Here is a 21,287-nt window from a genome sequence, read left to right on the forward strand (position 1 = left end):
AATTAAAGAAGCGGGCAGAGTTTGTTGCTGCCAATGGTGGTGGATGGTCTATTCCTCAGTCTTTGGAGTTGACCACACAAGACCATCTTATAATGGTGTCACTAGGAGAGTTGGTTTTGGTGGGTGTTGTCACTGACCTGGGTTGGGAGTGTTGAGAACTAGGGGGTTCTTCCGATGATCGGGAAGAGGAACCACAGCTGGGCCGGAGCAGGGATGGCCGGATGTAGGTTTTCCTCATGCAGAACTTAGCCGTTGTAACCGACGTGTAATGCTAAAGAATTAGTTGTGGCCAAGACTTGGGGGCGATGCTGAAGTACACAGAAGAATGAAGAACTTGTGAGCGATGTTGAAGAAATAAATGAAGATTTGAGAACGATGTTGAAGCACACAGACGAATGAAGAACTTGTGAGCGATGCTGAAGAGATGAATGAAGATTTGAGAACGATGTTGAAGCACACAGAAGAATGAAGAACTTGTGAGCGATGCAGAGATGAATGAAGATTTGAGAACGATGTTGAAGCACACAGAAGAATTAAGAACTTGTGAGCGATGCTGAAGAGATGAATGAGGATTTGAGATTCAGTGTAACTCTTGAAGTTTGGGAGGCGTTCCACTTAGGGATACACTGTAATACTGGAAGCACAGGAGGTGTCCCTCTGAGAGATACACTGTAACGCTGGTAACGCAGAGAATGTCCCACTGAGTGATACACTATAACGCTGGTAGCACAGGAAATGTCCCACTGAGTGATACACTGTAACGCTGGTAGCACAGGGAAGGTTCCACTGAGTGATACACTGTAACGCTGGTAGCACAGGGAAGGTTCCACTGAGTGATACACTGTAACGCTGGTAGCACAGGGAATGTCCCACTGAGAGATACTCTGTAATGCTGGTAGCACAGGGAATGTCCCACTGAAAGATACTCTGCAACGCTGGAACACAGGAGACGTTCAGCTTGAGAACACGCTGAACGCTGCTAGCACTGGTGATCATTGGAAAGACGATACTCAGGCGCCGGGGCTCTGTACGGCATCTGCCTTTGAACTTCCCGCCTTCTCCCGATTGGCGGAAGGGGCCGATGAAATCACCCGCTCACCACGCTCTCGTGGATGCCGGGCGCAATGGCAGCGCCCACACCCGGGGAACTCGCCGGAGGCAGCGCCAGCAAGACGCGACGACTCCGGAGCCCACCAGGGCGACGACCGCCGGGAGACCCAGCGCACCCGGAGCGGTAAGCGCGGCAGCCGCAGTGCCGCGAGTGTGACAGTACCCCCTCCTCTAGGAGTGGCCCCTGGACACTTTCCTGGTTTCGTTGGATGTTTAGAATGAAAGATCCGGACTAGTCGGGGAGCAGTGACTTCAGAAGCTTTGACCCAGCTCCTCTCCTCAGGACCATAACCTTTCCATTCTACCAGATACTGTAAATTCTTGTGAAGATAACGAGAGTCAAGAATAGTTTTGATTTCAAATTCTGTTCCAGCTTCAGTCTTTACCGAGGTTGGGCTAGGAGACTCAGAATGAAACCGATTTAAAATGAGGGGACGAAGGAGAGAAACATGGAAAGAATTTGGTACCCGAAAGCGGGAAGGCAATCCCAATTTGCAGACAACAGGGTTCAGGACTTGCAAAACTGGGTAAGGACCGATAAACCTCGGAGCAAACTTCATAGCGGGTACTCTTAAACGAAGATTGCGGGTAGAGAGCCATGCCCTGTCACCAACTTTGTATTGAGGAGCTGCTCGCCGTTTTCTATCCGCAAAGAGTTTGTAGCGGCCTTAGATTTTCTTGAGATTAGCATGAACCCTACTCCAGATTTGACTGAAGTGTCGGAGAGTGGAAGCTGCAGCAGGAACATCCTCCGAAGGAAAAATTGGTAATTCTGGGACTCGTGTATAGAATCCGTAATTAATGAAGAATGGGGACTCACCAGTGGAAGAGTGGTACAGATGATTATGGGCAAACTCGGCCCAGGGTAACAGTTCCACCCAGTCTCTAAATCTTGATTGACACGTTCAGTTTGCCCATTGGTTTGTGGATGGTAAGCAGATGAGAACTTGATTTTTATTTGTAAGGCTGAGCAGAGAGCCCTCCAAAATCTTGCAGTGAACTGTACCCCTCGATCAGAGACTATCTCCCAAGGTAACCCGTGCAGGTGGAAGTGTTCACGAATAAATAGTAAAGCCAACTTGGGAGCCATTGGTAAACCGGTCAACGGAACAAAATGTGCCATTTTTGAAAACCGGTCAATAATCACCCAGATGGTATTGTAACCCTTGGAGAGAGGTAATTCGGTAATAAAGTCCATAGAAATATGGGTCCAGGGTTTCTTAGGAATGGACAGTGGACGAAGCAACCCCGCAGGAGGCAGACGAAGAGTTTTGTGCTGAGCACATTGAGGACATGAATTGACATAATCTTGTATATCCTTCTTCATGGTGTCCCACCAATATGACCTTCGTAGAAATTCACACATTTTTTGAACTCCAGGATGACCGGAAAACTTGGAAATATGAGCCCACTGCAGTAACTTTGGTCGAAATTCAACTGGTACAGACATTCTCCCAGGAGGAGGACCCAGAGAGGTGGGAGCTGCTGAACTAGAGACTGGACTGAGAATTAAGCTTTTTTCCAAGGAATTCTCCTCATCCGAGGCCATTAAAGAACGAGACAGAGCATCAGCCTTAGTGTTAAGAGTCCCGGCCCGGTACTTAATAACGAATGAGAACCGAGTGAAGAAGAGCGCCCATCTAGCTTGACGGGGATTCAAGCACTGGGCCGTCTTGATATACAACAAGTTCTTGTGATCGGTGTAAATAGTAATTAGGTGTTTAGCACCTTCCAATAAGTACCTCCATTCTTCTAGGGCAGATTTTATTGCTAAAAGTTCCTGATCTCCAATGGTGTAGTTTCGTTCAGCAGGAGAGAACTTACGAGAATGGAAACCACATGGATGTAACTTCCCATCAGAAGAGTACTGTGAAAGGTCGGCACCGATGCCTACTGAGGAAGCATCGACTTCCAAGAAGAATGGTTTTGAGAAATTCGGTTGTTGGAGTACCGGAGCAGACATAAAGGCTGATTTCAACCGGGCAAATGCTTCTACAGCTTCGGAAGACCAGAGACTTGGGTCAGACCCCTTTTTGGTTAGGGCAGTAATGGGTGCAACGATGGTAGAAAATCCCTTAATGAATTTCCGGTAGTAATTTGCAAAGCCCAGGAATCTTTGTACCGCTTTCAAGGAGAGAGGCTGAGTCCACTTCCGAATGGCAGTGAGTTTTTCCGGATCCATGCGAAGCTCCGTACCCGAGATGACATAACCGAGGAACGGTATCGAAGGGACCTCAAAGATACATTTGGAAATCTTGCCGTAGAGACGATTCCTTCGTAAGCGAAGAAGTACTTCTTTAACCTGTACTCTGTGCTCTGCAAGATTCTTAGAAAATATCAGAATGTCATCCAAGTACACCACTACGCTTTGGTATAACATATCTCGGAAGATTTCATTTACAAATCCCTGAAAAACGGCAGGGGCATTGCTGAGGCCAAACGGCATTACCAGATATTCATAATGGCTGTCCCTGGTATTGAAGGCCGTCTCCATTCGTCCCCCTGTCGGATACGTATCAGATTATAGGCTCCTCTTAAGTCGAGTGAAGACGTGGGCTCCACGAACCCTATCAAATAGCTCAGTAATTAGCGGCAAAGGGTATTTGTTCTTAACGGTGATATCGTTTAAACCACGATAATCAATACATGGTCTTAACCCCCCGTCCTTCTTCTTCACGAAAAAGAAACCTGCTCCAGCCGGGGAGGTAGAGGGGCGAATGAATCCTTTCAGTAGATTAGATTTGATATAGTCCGACATAGCTTGGGTCTCGGGTAATGAAAAGGGATATGTGTGTCCCCGGGGCAGCATTTTCCCTGGGATAAGCTCAATGGGACAGTCCCAGGGTCTATGGGGTGGTAACTGATTGGCCGCCTGTTCCGAGAACACATCTGTGAACTCCCGGTAGGCCTTCGGAATGAGCTCCTCATCCGACTTGGAAGATGCACGGAGCGGGTAAACAGGAGTGAGACAACTAGAGTGACAAAACGAACTCCAGGACAATATTTGTGATGATTTCCAGTCGACATGAGGGTTGTGAATTTTAAGCCAAGGTAGACCAAGAACAAGATCGTGAGGCATCTCCGGAATGACTAGAAACTCCAAATGTTCTTGATGCAGAGCTCCGACCTGCAGCTTGATTGGCTCTGTGCGACTTGTAATAAGACCATTAGATATTTTGGTACCATTGATGGCAGTCAACGTTATAGGTCATTTGACAGACTGTAACTGTAAACCCAGACTCTGAACACAAGAAAGAGAAACAAAATTCCCTGCAGCCCCAGAGTCCAGCAGGGCCTTAACAGGTTTGGCTATAGACTCAGAAAACAGAGACATGGAGAGTAAACAATCCACTGTCGGAGAAGATTTAGATGTAACCCCTAACTTGACTCCTCCAGAACAAGCTAGGCCTGCCTGTTTCCCGGACGGAATTTGCAGAACTTGATAAAGTGATCCGCGGCTCCACAGTAGAGGCAGAGTTTACCCTCATGACAGCGCTGTCGTTCCTCTAGGGACAGCCGGGACCGGTTGATTTGCATGGGTTCATCCGGACTCGGGGTAACTGTTTGCTTAGGCGGGAGAAGCCGGAATCTGGATCGATCCGACTGACTACGTTCGCCACCTCGTTCCTGCATGCGAAGATCCACCTTGACACAGAGTGAGATCAACTCTTCTAAAGGATCCGGCAGATCCCTAGTGACCAGCTCGTCCTTCAGACGGTCAGAGAGCCCGTTCCAGAAAGCGGCCCTGAGAGCATCATTATTCCAGCGTAGTTCTGAGGCAATGGTCTGGAAGTGAACCACATACTGTCCCACAGAACGGGAGCCTTGATGGACTCGGAGCAGGTCAGAGGAAGCAGCGGTCGTTCTGCCGGGCTCATCAAAAATCCTTCGGAATGACGCAATGAAATTAGTGTAACTGGAAACCAATGGGTCAGATCGTTCCCACAACGGAGACACCCAATCCAACGCTGAACCTTCAAGCAAGGAAATAATGTATGCCACTTTGGACCGATCCGTGGGGAAATTGTGTGAGAGAAGTTCAAACTGCACCTCGCATTGGTTGAGAAAACCACGGCAATTCTTTGGATTCCCATTATAGCGAGAGGGAGTGGGAAGCTGAAGGCGTGACCTGGTTCCAGACGAGGATTGAACATTACTGGAGACGACTACTGGAGCGGGTACTGGAGCAGGAGCCGGAACTTCTGAAGCCAGGGATGCCTGAATTTGATCCAGACAGCCGGATAATTCCTGGAGATACTGCATCACCTGGCTCTGTGCCGCCTCCTGATTCTGAACTCGGGAATCCAAGTTTTGGATGGCGCTTGACTCTGGGTTCCGATCCCCCGGGTCCATGTGGCCTGAGTATACTGTCACTGACCTGGGTTGGGAGTGTTGAGAACTCGGGGGTTCTTTCGATGATCGGGAAGAGGAACCACAGCTGGGCCGGAGCAGGGATGGCCGGATGTAGGTTTTCCTCATGCAGAACTTAGCCGTTGTAACCAACGTGTAATGCTAAAGAATTAGTTGTGGCCAAGACTTGGGGGCGATTCTGAAGTACACAGAAGAATGAAGAACTTGTGAGCGATGTTGAAGAAATGAATGAAGATTTGAGAACGATGTTGAAGCACACAGACGAATGAAGAACTTGTGAGCGATGCTGAAGAGATGAATGAAGATTTGAGAACGATGTTGAAGTACACAGAAGAATGAAGAACTTGTGAGCGATGCTGAAGAGATGAATGAAGATTTGAGAACGATGTTGAAGCACACAGAAGAATTAAGAACTTGTGAGCGATACTGAAGAGATGAATGAGGATTTGAGATTCAGTGTAACTCTGGAAGTTTGGGAGGCGTTCCACTTAGGGATACCCTGTAATACTGGAAGCACATGAGGTGTCCCTCTGAGAGATACACTGTAACGCTGGTAACACAGAGAATGTCCCACTGAGTGATACACTATAACGCTGGTAGCACAGGGAAGGTTCCACTGAGTGATACACTGTAACGCTGGTAGCACAGGGAAGGTTCCACTGAGTGATACACTGTAACGCTGGTAGCACGGGGAAGGTTCCACTGAGTGATACACTGTAACGCTGGTAGCACAGGGAATGTCCCACTGAGAGATACTCTGTAAAGCTGGTAGCACAGGGAATGTCCCACTGAAAGATACTCTGCAACGCTGGAACACAGGAGACGTTCAGCTTGAGAACACGCTGAACGCTGCTAGCACTGGTGATCATTAGAAAGACAATACTCAGGCGCCGGGACTCTGTACGGCGTCTGCCTTTGAACCTCCCGCCTTCTCCCGACTGGCGGAAGGGGCCGATGACGTCACCCGCTCACCACGCTCTCGTGGATGCCGGGCGCAATGGTGGCACCCACACCTCGGTAACCCGCCGGAGGCAGCGCCAGCAAGACGCGACGGCCCGGAGCCCTCCGGGGGCGACGACCGCCGGGAGACCCAGCGCACCCGGAGCGGTAAGCGCGGCAGCCGCAGCGCCGCGAGTGCGACAGGTGTTAGCCAATTAGAAGCGGGGGAACCACTAAGAGTGGTTCATACCCCACTGAAATTGTCAGCACCTACCATGGAAACTCCATTTTCGGAATCAGGTAATGCATATATAAACATAATATAAGTATTTCTATTATGAATAAATACAATTTTAAACAAAATTAAATAATAAATTCATTGCCTCTCATTAATCTGCAACATGGTTTGATTAATTTACAAAGATATATATTTTTTCTTCAATGCTTCCACATCTGTTTCAGGTCCAAGAAGAAAAAAACAAAACAAAAAAACGCTACATGTGTGAATGTGGTCATATGTGTATTCTCATATGTATGTTGGGATAAGAAATTATTAATTAAAAAAATATATATAGCGATACAGAGAGAGATAGAGATAGAGAGATATATTGATATATAAATATATTGCTATAAATATATTGTTTAATGTGATAATATGTGTTATAGATTTTTATTTCTTTTACAGAACCATCTGTCCTCTCCAGGGACGAATGCAAACAAGTCCCTCAGGCCCCTTCCACTGCCACCCTAGAAGAAAACATTGCAGCTATCAAGGTGGCAGTGGAAGTAACCAACAGAAGTCTAGACCATTTATTGGAGTTCCTGTAGAGGGATTCTGAAGCCAGGATGCGGGAGAACTGTCCTAAACCAGAGACTGGGGAAGCGTATTGACATCCAAGCACATAGACCCTCGACCACTGACCAACCATCCCACGCCCTGGCCCACCTGATCCCACCTCTGGTTAGGGCACGTGAGGATGGGCATGCAAGCCTACCCCTTCTTAAGCTTAAGAATGCTGTGAAGCATGAGCGCCACTTTGAACTTTTGCCAAAGCTTGATCCTTCTCTTTATTCCTGACCTTGAATCAATGAATCTTACCATTGCCTCTCTAATCAGGATGGCATTATTTCTTGCTGTGACATGTGGCACTTGTCTATCAGCTAGGTCATCTTCTGTTGAATCACGACAGATGTTTTCTGACTGTTGTCACATTGGAGTGTGTGCTTTAAATAGTTTTATCTGTAGCAGAGGCAGCTACAACTGCTGACTTCATTTTCTCTAGATTTGTAAGCCGCACCCCCTGATTTACCTAAAATTCATCCGGAAAGTCCGTCTTGTAAACTTTAAAAAAAATAAATTAAAGCCATGTAATGTGTTGTTGTTGTTGTTTGACATTGGGATAAATTATTTATATATATATACAGTATATATAAAATTCCAAACAGTATATAGCATTTTCCTCCATGAGTTACATTTGCAAAGTTAAAGTTAAAAATGAATCCCACATGGTACACTATCATAGAGAAACAGAAATTAATGTTCAAGCACAAGGTAATTTTATTTTCCGTTTCTTTATATCAGTAAATGGCTAAATGGCTAATAGTGAAATTATTTTTAATACTATAACAGAAAGTTAATTGATTACCTATACATACAAATGTTTCTTGTTATTAAGATGTACAATCTTTACAAAATTGCAGTACATATTTGCATTACATTTTGTTGATTAAACATGATTATAAAATCCACATCAGAAAGTAACATACTGCACAAGTATAGATAATTAAGCAGATGTGTTTAAAATATTTCTAGTTTATGATTTTTAATTGCTGCTAAAAAGTAAAAAAAATTTTTTTATAAAAAATAACAACCTCAATCAGAAACCATTATTATAAAGTTTATTAAAAAAATCATTAATAAAAAAATTTGGGCAGAAATTGTAAAAACTAAAAACAAACCAGTATGGGAGAAAAAACAATGTTGAGACCAATTAAGATTGATTTGAAAGGTAAATCACCTGCAATAATGGATGTGCAGTCTTTCTCTAACATCGATGTTGTGAAAGTAAGTATTGCGGAAGCTTGGAAATAGAGGACGACCAGCAGTTAAGCTGGGTACACACGGGACGATCTATCCAACTATTTTGGCTAGATAGGTCGTTGAACGATAATATCATTCCGTGTGTAAAGGCTAGATCATTCACTAGGCGCGCTCCCACGGGTAAACGACAAAATCGTTGATAGACTGTGCAGCAAGGTCAATTTTGGTTAGATCGTTCATGATCATAGAAACATAGAATTTGATGGCAGATAAGAACCACTTGGCCCATCTAGTCTGCCCCTTTTATTTATCCTTTAGGTAATCTCAACCCTTTTTGAACCTTAATTCTTTGTAAGGATATTCATATTCCTATCCCAAGCATGTTTAATTTGCTCTACAGTCTTAGCCTCTACCACCTCTGATGGGAGGCTATTCCACTTATCCACTTCCCTTTCTGTGAAGTAATTTTTCCTTAAATTTCCCCTGAACCTGCCTCCCTCCAGTTTCAGTGTATGTCCACGAGTTCTAATATTTCTCTTCCTTTGAAGAAGGAATGTTTCCCTCCTTAACTTTGTTAAAACCCTTGGTATATTTGAAAGTTTCTATCATGTCCCCTCTTTCCCTTCTCTCCTCCAAACTATACATGTTAAGATTTTTTAGCCTTTCCGGATAAGTTCCGGGTAAGTTTTGTGATGTAGGCCATGCACCATTTTAGTTGCCCTTCTTTGTACACTCTCTAATGTATTTATATCCTTCTGGAGATATGGTCTCCAGAACTGAACACAGTATTCCAGATGAGGCCGTACCAATGACCTATACAGTGGCATTATTACTTCTTTTTTCCGTACCTCTCCCTATGCAACCAAGCATCTGACTTGCCTTTCTCATTGCTTTATTGCATTGCTTTCCTGCCTTTAAGTCACTTAAAATAGTGACTCCTAAATCCATTTCCTCCTCAGTAGTTTCCATTATAGTACCCTTGATACTATATTTAGCCTTTGGGTTTTTGAGACCCAAGTGCATGATTTTGCATTTTTTAGCATTAAACTGTAGTTGCCACGTTATTGACCATTTCTCAAGCCTAGCTAGGTCATCAATCATTTGTTTTACCCCTCCCGGTGTGTCTAGCTTGTTGCATATTTTTGTATCATCTGCAAAAAGGCATACTTTCCCTTCAATACCATTTGCAATGTCGCCAACAAAGATATTAAATAGAACTGGTCCAAGTACAGATCCCTGGGGTACTCCACTGGTAACATTTCCCTCCATAGATTGCACTCCATTTACTACAACTGTCTGGTTCCTATCCTGCAAACAGGTTCTTATCCATTTAACTGTTTTATAATCCACCCCCAAGTTTATTTAGCAGTCTGCGATATGGGATAGAGTCAAATGCCTTACTGAAGTCTAGATATGCTACATCTACAGCTACCCCTTGATCTATTATTTTCATCACAGAGTCAAAAAAGTCAATAAGATTTGTTTGTCATGATCTCCCAGCAGTAAATCCATGCTGTTTTGGATCCTGTAAATTGTTTGATTTAAGATATTCCACAACTCTTCCTTTTAATAGTTTTTCCATTACTTTCCCTACTACTGATGTAAGGCTTACTGGTCTGTAGTTGCTTGCTTCCTCCTTGCTTCCACTTTTGTGCAAAGGAACTACATTAACTCTTTTCCAGTACTCCGGAATGGCACCTGTATTTAGTGACTGGTTAAATAATTCTGTTAATGGTGCCACCAGCACATCTTTTAGCTCTTCGAGTGTCCTTGGGTGTATCCCATCTGGCCCCATTGATTTATCCACTTTTAGTTTTGAAAGTTCTCTTAGGACCTTCTCCTCTGTAAATGTACTTTCATCTACCTTATTTTTATGAATGTCCTTGCAATTTAACTGTGGCCCCATCCCTTCTCCTTCTATAGTAAATACTGAGCAAAAATAATTATTTAGGTGATCTGCTATTGCCTTGTCACCCTCCACCAAATTCTCACTCTCTGTCTTAAGTCTTATTATTCCTCCATTTGATTTTCACCTGTCATTTATATACTTAAAAAAAGTTTTGCCCCTTTATCTACTGACTGGGCCATTTTCTCCTCAGCTTCTGCCTTTGCATGTCTGGTCACTTTCTTAGCATCCTTCCGTCTGTCAAGATACACCTTTTTGATCGTTCACTGTCTACACAGTGTGTATGAACGATTAACGATTTTGGCTAGATGATGTCATCTAGCCACCAAGAAAATATTTAAATTTGCAGCCAAAAACCATCTAGGCAAGATCTTTGAAAGACTGAAAGATTTGGCTAGATCTTTCCATGTGTACACTCTAGACTGTTGAGTCAGGAGCAGGGAGCTGAAAGTGAAAGATTTTATCTTTCGGTCTTATAATATTTCGGTCTTTCCATGTGTACCCACCTTTTCTCAGCTTCTGCGCCTGAAATAGCAGTTGTTAATGTATGCACACCCATATTACAGATGCATAAGCCCCTATGAATGCCCATTTTGCAATGCAAATGTTGACACACCCTAGTTACTCCTCTATTCCACCCATTTGCTGTAGTTTCTGGTTGCGGCCATTTTGCGCCTGCGTTTCCTGCGTTCAGTACTTTTGCGTACACATTACTCTGCTCATGCATTCACTCTGCTTTTGCAGCGCATGCACAGTTTGTTATAATCGCTCAATTGCGAATTTGCAGTGATATATCTGAATAAGGCCCTAGTGTCTATCATACTATCCCAGCCATCCCCAAGATTCCACTGATAGCATTAATACTAGTATAGCATCTGCAGAACAGTTTTAATTTCCCCATGAATTATTGCTCTTCTGTTTAACTGCATTCTTATAGAAACAACTGAGTAATAATATTTACTTTATTTGAGATTAGACAATGTACAGGAAGAAATAGAATTCATGATTCATCCAGCTGATGCCATGTAACATCACTGAAAATCGAATGACAGGGCTGATATACAATAGCTTAATGGATAAATGAAAAATGTTATGATAAAGAAAGAAAAGAAATGAGAGCAACAAAATACAATTAAATAGAAAATCAGTTACACATCTTAAAGCATTTCTGAAATATAGAGATGTGTGCCGACCTCCAACCTCCGTGTTTTGGTTTTAATTCGTTGTCGGGTTTTGGTTTGCCAAAACCATCCTCACATTCTTTGGGTTTGGATCTCTAATCAAAAATTAATAAAATCAGCTAAAATCACATAATGTGAGCTTTTATTTTGTTCCTAATTTGTACGGGTGTGGATCATTAGATCGACAGTGTCTAGGTCGACCACTATAGGTTGACAGTGACTAGGTCGACAGGGTTGGAAGGTCGACAGGGTTTCTAGGTCGACGTGCTAGGTCGACAGGTCAAATTGTCGACATGAGTTTTTTATTTTTTTGGGGTGTCGTTTTCTTCGTAGAGTGACCGGGAACCCCAATTAGTGCACCATGTCTGCTCGCCATGCTTCGGGCAAGGTGCCTCGCTCCGCTACCGCTTCGCTCAGCACAGATTACCATTCTAATCGTAGTCCATGTGGATCGTTAAGTATGAAAAAGTTCAAAAAAAGAAAAAAAAATGTGAAAAACTTGTGTCAACCTTTTGACCTGTCGGCCTAGCACATGTCGACCTAGAAACCCTGTCGATCTTCCAACCCTGTCGACCTAGTGACTGTCGACCTATAGTGGTCGACGTAAACATTGTCGACCTAGACAGTGTCAATCTTCAGACCGGATCACATTTTCTACAGTAACATTAACCTCACTAACATTAATTTCCAGTAATTTCCAGTCAATTATGACCAACTCACAGCTCACAATATTGTTCACCAGCATAGGCCAATGGGTGACTGGCTAAACTATGCAGCAAAGCAGTGGCAGAAACACATGGCACTGTGAGAAAGATACACTTTACAGCACTGTGAGAGAGAGACACGAGGCCTAATTCAGATCTGTTCGCTCGCTAGCGTTTTTCGCTGCACAGCAATCAGGTAACTACTGCGCATGCGTATGCACCGCAATGCGCAGGTGCTTTGTACGGTTACAAAGAGGATCTAGCGAAGAAACCATTTGCACAGCCATTCGCAAGGAGATTGACAGCAAGAGGGCATTTGTGGGTGTCTTCTGACCGTTTTCTGGGAGTGTTTGGAAAAACGCAGGCATGTCAAAGCATTTGCAGGGCGGGTGTCTGACGTCAATTCTGGGCTCGAATAGGCAGAAGTGATCGCAGCGGCTGAGTAAGGTCAGAGCTACTCAGAAACTGCACAAGCTGTTTTTGTACAGGGCGGCAGCACAAGCGTTCGCACACTTGCAAAGCTAAAATACACTCCCCTATAGGCGGCGTCTATCTGTTCACAGCGCTGCAAAAAATAGCTAGGAAGCGAACAGATCTGAATTAGGCCCACTGTACAGCACTGTGTGAGAGAGACACTGTACAGCACTGTGAGGGAGAGACACTGTACAATACTGTGAGAGAGACACTGTACAGCACTGTGAGGGAGAGACCCTGTACAGCACTGTGTGAGATAGTCACTGTATTAATGTATGAGAGAGACACTGTACAGCACTGCGAGGGACACTATACAGTACTGTGAGGGAGAGACACTGGCCCTCATTCCGAGTTGTTCGCTCGCTAGCTGCTTTTAGCAGCAGTGCACACGCTAAGCCGCCGCCCTCTGGGAGTGAATCTTAGCTTTGCAAAATTGAGAACGAAAGATTCTCAAAATTGCGAATAGAAATTTCTAAGCAGTTTCTGAGTAGCTCGGGACTTACTCTGCCACTGCGACCAGCTCAGTCAGTTTCGTTCCTGGTTTGACGTCATAAACACACCCAGCGTTCGCCCAGACACTCCCCCGTTTCTCCAGCCACTCCCGCGTTTTTCCCAGAAACGGCAGCGTTTTTTCACACACTCCCATAAAACGGTCAGTTTCCACCCAGAAACACCCACTTCCTGTCAATCACACAACGATCACCAGAACGAAGAAAAAACCTCGTAATGCCGTGAGTAAAATACCACACTTCTTAGCAAATTTACTTGGCGCAGTGCGAATATTGCGCATGCGCAATTAGCGGAAAATCGCTGCGATGCGAGGAAAATGACAGAGCGAACAACTCGGAATGAGGGCCACTGTACAGTACTGTGAGAGAGAGAGACTGTACAGTGCTGTGTGAGAGAGAGACATTGGGGGTCATTCCGAGTTGTTTGCTCGCAAGCTGCTTTTAGCAGCTTTGCACACGCTAAGCCGCCGCCTACTGGGAGTGAATCTTAGCTTAGCAGAATAGTGAACGAAAGATTAGCAGAATTGCGAATAGACACTTCTTAGCAGTTTCTGAGTAGCTCCAGACTTACTCGGCATCTGCGATCAGTTCAGTGCTTGTCGTTCCTGGTTTGACGTCACAAACACACCCAGCGTTCGCCCAGACACTCCCCCGTTTCTCCATCCACTCCCGCGTTTTTCCCAGAAACGGTAGCGTTTTTTCACACACTCCCATAAAACGGCCTGTTTCCGCCCAGAAACACCCACTTCCTGTCAATCACATTACGATCACCAGAACGAAGAAAAAACCTCGTAATGCCGTGAGTAAAATACCTAACTGCATAGCAAATTTACTTGGCGCAGTCGCACTGCGGACATTGCGCATGCGCATTAGCGACTAATCGCTCCGTTGCGAGAAAAAAATAACGAGCAAACAACTCGGAATGACCCCCATTGTTCAGTACTGTGAGAGAGACACTGTACAATACTGTGAGGGCGACACTGTACAGTACTGTGTGAGAGAGAAACACTGGCCCTCATTCCGAGTCGATCGCTCGGTAAATTTCATCGCATCGCAGTGATTTTCCGCTTAGTGCGCATGCGTAATGTCCGCACTGCGACTGCGCCAAGTAATTTTGCAATGAAGATAGTATTTTTACTCACGGCTTTTTCTTCGCTCCGGCGATCGTAATGTGATTTACAGGAAATGGGTGTTACTGGGCGGAAACAGGCCGTTTTACGGGCATGTGGGAAAAAACGCTACCGTTTCCGGAAAAAACGCGGGAGTGGCTGGAGAAACGGAGGAGTGTCTGGGCGAACGCTGGGAGTGTTTGTGACGTCAACCCAGGAATGACAAGCACTGAACTGATCGCAGATGCCGAGTAAGTCTGGAGCTACTCAGAAACTGCTAAGAAGTTTGTAATCGCAATATTGCGAATACATCGTTCGCAATTTTAAGATGCTAAGATTCACTCCCAGTAGGCGGCGGCTTAGCGTGTGCAATACTGCTAAAATCGCCTTGCGAGCGAACAACTCGGAATGACCTCCACTGTACAGTACTTTGTGAAAGAAACATTGGCCCTCATTCCGAGTTGTTCGCTCGCAAGCTGCTTTTAGCAGCTTTGCACACGCTAAGCCGCCGCCTACTGGGAGTGTATCTTAGCTTAGCAGAATAGTGAACAAAAGATTTGCAAAATTGCGAATAGACACTTCTTAGCAGTTTCTGAGTAGCTCCACACTTACTTTGCCACTGCGATCAGTTCAGTCAGTTTCGTTCCTGGTTTGACGTCACAAACACACCCAGCGTTCGCCCAGACACTCCAGCATATTTCCCAGAAACGGCAGCGTTTTTTCGCACACTCCCATAAAACGGACAGTTTCCGCCCAGAAACACCCACTTCCTGTCAATCACATTACGATCACCAGAACGAAGAAAAAACCTTGTAATGCCGTGAGTAAAATACCTAACTGCATAGCAAATTTACTTGGCGCAGTCGCACTGCGGACATTACGCATGCGCATTAGCGACTAATCGCTCCGTTGCAAGAAAAAAATAACGAGCGAACAACTCGGAATGACCTCCATTGTACAGTACTGTGAGAGACACACTGTACAGTATTGAGAGAGACATTGGGGGTCATTCCGAGTTGTTCGCTCGTTGCCGAAGCGATTAAGGCGAAAATGCGCATGCGCGTATTTTAGCACAATACTTACTCACGTCCGAACGTAGAATTTTCATTGTTGAAGTGATCGGAGTGTGATTGACAGGAAGTGGGTGTTTCTGGGCGGAAACTGCCCGTTTTCTGGGAGTGTGCAGAAAAACGCAGGTGTGTCAGGGAAAAACGTGGCAGTGTCTGGAGAAACGGGGGAGTGGCTGGCCGAACGCTGGGCGTGTGTGTGACGTCAAACCAGGAACGAAATGGCCTGAGCTGATCGCAATCTGTGAGTAGGTCTGGAGCTACTCAGAAACTGCTAAGAAATTTCTATTCGCAATTCTGCTAATCTTTCGTTCGCAATTCTGCTAAGCTAAGATACACTCTCAGAGGGCGGCGGCCTAGCGTGTGCAATGCTGCTCAAATCTGCTAGCGAGCGAACAACTCGGAATGTACCCCATTGTACAGTAGTGTGAGAGAGACACTGTAAAGTACTGCGTGAGAGAGAAATTGTACAGTATTGTGGGAGAGACACTGTACAGTTGTGGGAGAGAGATACATTGTACAGTACTGTGTGAGAGACAGTACAGTACAACAAGAGAGACATTTTACAGTACTGTGTGAGAGAGACATGGGGGGTAATTCAGACATGCGGGGGGACGCCCAGCACAAGGCTAGTCTGTCCTGCATGTCTGGCCCTACCCCCCCAGCAAGGGTGCAAAAGCATTGCACAGCGGCGATGATTTTGCACCCACTGAGTAGCTCCCTGCCAGCACTGCTCCTGCGCGTTGGCAGGGCACTACTCGCCACTTCCTGGGTCTCAGCAGCTGTATGTGACGTCACGCAGCCGCCGCGGCCCACCCCCGCAACGGTCCGGACCACTCTCCTTCAACGGTGTACTAACGCCATTGGCACGCCCCCTCCCACCCCGCGACCGCCTCTGCCTGTCACTCAGGCAGAGGCGATGGCAGCCCAGAGATGCTATTAGCATTTCACTGGGCTCCCGGGGTGCGCACGCGCATAGGGGTGCTACGCGTGCACACTCCACATAAGGATTCAGACTGCGATCACTGCCGCTGCAGCGATCCAGTCTGAATTAGGCCCATTGTACAGTAGTGTGAGAGAGAGAGACAGACATTGTGCAGCAGTGTGTGGGAATGTCATTGTACAGTAGTGTGAGAGACAGACGTTGTGCAGCAGTGTGTGGGAATGTCATTGTACAGTACTGTGAGAGAGACTGCACAGTATGTGATAGAGATACTGTATGGGACTATAATAAATAGAGATATTGGATGCAACTATGAAAGAGAAGAAGACTCTAAAATATTGTTATAAACAGAGACACTGGGGTATATTTACTAAGGTGCCGATTTTGACCGAGATGCCGTTTTTTCTTCAAAGTGTCATCTCTGTAATTTACTAAGCAAAAATCACGGCAGTTATGAGGGCATTCGTAATATTTTGGAAGTCCTTGGAAAAAATCACGAATCAATACACCATCGGTCAAATACGCCTGCAATTTGGTAGAAATCGGTCATTTACTAAAAAGTGCAAAACACAAACACTGCCGACAATAGCCAAACACTGCCGTGCTAAAATACAAATCGTGAAAAAGTGCTAAAAAAAAACAGACCTGCTTTTTTATCCCGTGTTTGTATAGGCATGCACGGATCCATGAGATCCGTGCATGTTTATCAGTGGGAAGGGGTGGGAAATGTAATAATTTTTCAAAAAAAAAAATGCGTGGGGTCCCCCCTCCTAAGCCAAACCAGCCTCGGGCTCTTTGAGCCGGCCCTGGTTGCAAAAATATGGGGAAAAAATTGACAGGGGTTCCCCCATATTTAAGCAACCAGCACCGGGCTCTGCGCCTGGTTCCAAAAATACGGGGGACAAAAAGCGTAGGGGTCCCCCGTATTTTTGAAACCAGCACCGGGCTCCACTAGCTGGACAGATAATGCCACAGCCGGGGGTCACTTTTAAACAGTGCCTTGCGGCCGTGGCATCAAATATCCAACTAGTCACCCCTGGCCGGGGTACCCTGGGGGAGTGGGGACCCCTTCAATCAAGGGGTCCCCCCCCCAGCAACCCAAGGGCCAGGGGTGAAGCCCGAGGCTGTCCCCCCCATCCAATGGGCTGCGGATGGGGGGCTGATAGCCTTTGTGAAAAGTGTTTGATATTGTTTTTAGTAGCAGTACTACAAGGCCCAGCAAGCCTCCCCCGCAAGCTGGTACTTGGAGAACCACAAGTACCAGCATGCGGCAGAAAAACGGGCCCGCTGGTACCTGTAGTAGTACTACTACTAAAAAAATACCCCAATAAAGACATCACACACACACCTTGAAAGTATAACTTTAATACATACATGCACACCAACATACATACATACTTACCTATGTTCCCACGCAGGTCAGTCCTCTTCTCCAGTAGAATCCATGGTGTACCTGTAGAAAAAATTATACTCACATAATCCATGGTTGAAGGCTCCTCTGCTTGTAATCCTTTTGTAATCCACGTACTTGAAAAAAATAAAAAAACGGATACCCGACCACGAACTGAAAGGGGACCCATGTTTTCACATGGGACCCCTTTCCCCGAATGCCAGAAACCCACTCTGACTGATGTCTAAGTGGGTTTCTTCAGCCAATCAGGGAGCGCCACGTTGTGGCACCCTCCTGATCGGCTGTGTGCTCCTGTACTGTCTGACAGGCGGCACACGGCAGTGTTACAATGTAGCGCCTATGCGCTCCATTGTAACCAATGGTGGGAACTTTCAGGTCAGCGGTTGACCGAAAGTGACCTCACCGTGTGTGTGTGATGTCTTTATTGGGGTATTTTTTTAGTAGTAGTACTACAGGTACCAGCGGGTCCGTTTTTCCGCCGCATGCTGGTACTTGTGGTTCTCCAAGTACCAGCTTGCGGGGGAGGCTTGCTGGGCCTTGTAGTACTGCTACTAAAAACAATATCAAACACTTTTCACAAAGGCTATCAGCCCCCCATCCGCAGCCCATTGGATGGGGGGGACAGCCTCGGGCTTTACCCCTGGCCCTTGGGTGGCTGGGGGGGGGACCCCTTGATTGAAGGGGTCCCCACTCCCCCAGGGTACCCCAGCCAGGGGTGAGTAGTTGGATATTTGATGCCACGGCCGCAAGGCACTGTATAAAAGTGACCCCCGGCTGTGGCATTATCTGTCCAGCTAGTGGAGCCCGGTGCTGGTTTCAAAAATACGGGGGACCCCTACGCTTTTTGTCCCCCGTATTTTTGGAACCAGGACCAGGCGCAGAGCCCGATGCTGGTTGCTTAAATATGGGGGAACCCCTGTCCATTTTTTCCCCTTATTTCTGCAACCAGGATCAAAGGAGTGGGGACCCCTTGATTGAAGGGGTCCCCACTCCCCCAGGGTACCCCAGCCAGGGGTGAGTAGTTGGATATTTGATGCCACGGCCGCAAGGCACTGTATAAAAGTGACCCCCGGCTGTGGCATTATCTGTCCAGCTAGTGGAGCCCGGTGCTGGTTTCAAAAATACGGGGGACCCCTACGCTTTTTGTCCCCCGTATTTTTGGAACCAGGACCAGGCGCAGAGCCCGATGCTGGTTGCTTAAATATGGGGGAACCCCTGTCCATTTTTTCCCCATATTTCTGCAACCAGGATCGGCTCAAAGAGCCCGAGGCTGGTTTGCCTTAGGAGGGGGGACCCCACGCAATTTTTTTTTACATTTAAACTTTTTTTTTTTTTTTTTACAAGGTGCACAATGAAGCCCAGCACGGATCTCTCAGATCCGGCCGAGATTCATTGTATTAAAGTCGGCAGTGTTTTACAAGTCACTCACGTAAAACACTGCCAAAAAAACCTAATGACATCGACATCGGAAAACCCGAAAATGCAGAATACGGCAGCTTAGTAAATTAGTCGTAATCAATTCAAAAAGTTGCATATTTACACTTTCGATGTCATTCGTGATTGAACTTTGACCTCGAACGGGAAAATACGATTCTTAGTAAATTTACCCCACTGTGTGGGATTGTGGGCCTAATTCAGACCTGGTTGAAAACAGGCGTTTTTTGCACTGCTGCGACCAGATAGTCGCTGCCTACAGGGGAGGGGGTAATCGCTGTGCTGGGGTGCGAATGCATGTGCAGAGAGCTGTACAAACAAAAGTTTGTGCAGTCTCTGCACAGCTCAGGACTTACTCAGCTGCTGCAATGATCCGGCCTGGAGCTGACTTCAGGAACCCTCCCTTAAAACGGCTGGACACGCCTGCGTTCTCCCGGACCCTCCTTAAAAACGGTCAGTTGACACCCACAAACGGCCTCTTCCTGTCAATCTTCTCACGATCGCCGGTGCGATCAATTTCTTTGTTAAATCCGTCGCTGTCCAGCAATCCCCGCCGCCGGCAGCCGACGTGCCCGCGCATTGTGGAGCATACGCATGCGCAGTTCAGACCCGATCGCACCGCTGCAAAAAAAGCTAGCATACGATCGTGTCTGAATGATCCCCTATGATAGAAATACATATTGTATGTGACTGTGAGAAATACTGTGGATGCTGTATACAAGATTGAGAGTGGCAGTGTACGGGACTTTGATACTGAACTCAACTGTAATAGATAAGGATTGTGATCAGTGGCATAACTAAAGCCTCCGCAGTCTACATGTCAATCTACATGTCCCTCCCAAAATTGCCGCCGCCATGGAGGAGAGAGATGCTACAGGTCATACTTGACCTCTAGCGTCTGACAGAGCCGGGAAGTGCCAGAACCCACGAGCGCATAGCTCTGGGTAGCGCTGGCGGCCGCGGCAGCCTTACACCTTTTGGCAATAAGCATGAAAACCCCTTGGCAATGAGCATGACACCCAGCGTATGAATCCCCTGGCAAAAAGCATTAACCCCTGGCAATGAGCATGACACCCAGCGCATGAAACCCCTGGCAAAAAGCATTACCCAATTGCAACGAGCATGATACCCAGCGCATGAAGCCCCTGGCAACAAGTTTTAGCCCCTGGCAACATGCATGACATCTACTGGGTTGGACTGTGATAGACAGAAATGCTGTACAGGACTGTGATGGATATAGAGAGGCTATAAGACTGTGATAGAGATACTGTAAATGACTTGAGAAATAGATACATACTGTACATTGTATGGGACTGTCAGGGGCGTATCTACCCATTGGCCAGGATGGCACTCACCAGGGTTGCCAGCCGAGCAGGGGGTGCCGCCCGAAGGTGCCACCCTCGGCAAATGGGTGGAATCCCTTAAGCCGTAGTGTCTGTCAATACCTGCTGTGCCGAGCTGCCTGTGCATTACCTGGGATGGAGGGCGGATGATCGCTCAGCCTGCAGGAGCTGGCACCGGTGTCCGGCACCGCAATGCACTACAGGGAAGAAACTGAATATAAACTACAACTCCCAGCAACCCTTGTTGTCGGGAGCTCCCAGCGGCAAGGGCTGTTGGGAGCTGTAGTTTATTTTCCGTTTCTTCATGTAGTTTGGTGCGGTGCCGGATACCGGCACCAGCTCCTGCCTGCTGAGTGATCCTCCGCCCTCCATCCCAGACAGCTCGGCACAGCAGGTATTGCAAGACACTACGGCTATCTGCTGGGATGTTGTGGGGTGGGGACTAGGGCTATGTGCTGTGTGGGGAGGCTATGTATGTGCTGGGGGTGGGGGAGACTACTACTATGTGCTAAGGGCAGACTACAGCTAGGTGCTGGGAGGGGGATGGGGACTATGGCTATGTGCTTGGGGAGGTGAGGGGCTGTGTGCAGGGAGGGGGACTATGGCTATCTATGCTGGCAGGGAACTATTGTTACGTGATGGGTGGGGGGTGGGGACTACTGTATGACTATGTTGGGAGAGGTGTAGACTACAGCTATGTGCTGGGGGGGACTACGGCTATTGCTTGGGGAGGTGGGGGCTATGG

This window comes from Pseudophryne corroboree, chromosome 11, assembly GCF_028390025.1.
Source record: "Pseudophryne corroboree isolate aPseCor3 chromosome 11, aPseCor3.hap2, whole genome shotgun sequence".
Taxonomy (NCBI): domain Eukaryota; kingdom Metazoa; phylum Chordata; class Amphibia; order Anura; family Myobatrachidae; genus Pseudophryne; species Pseudophryne corroboree.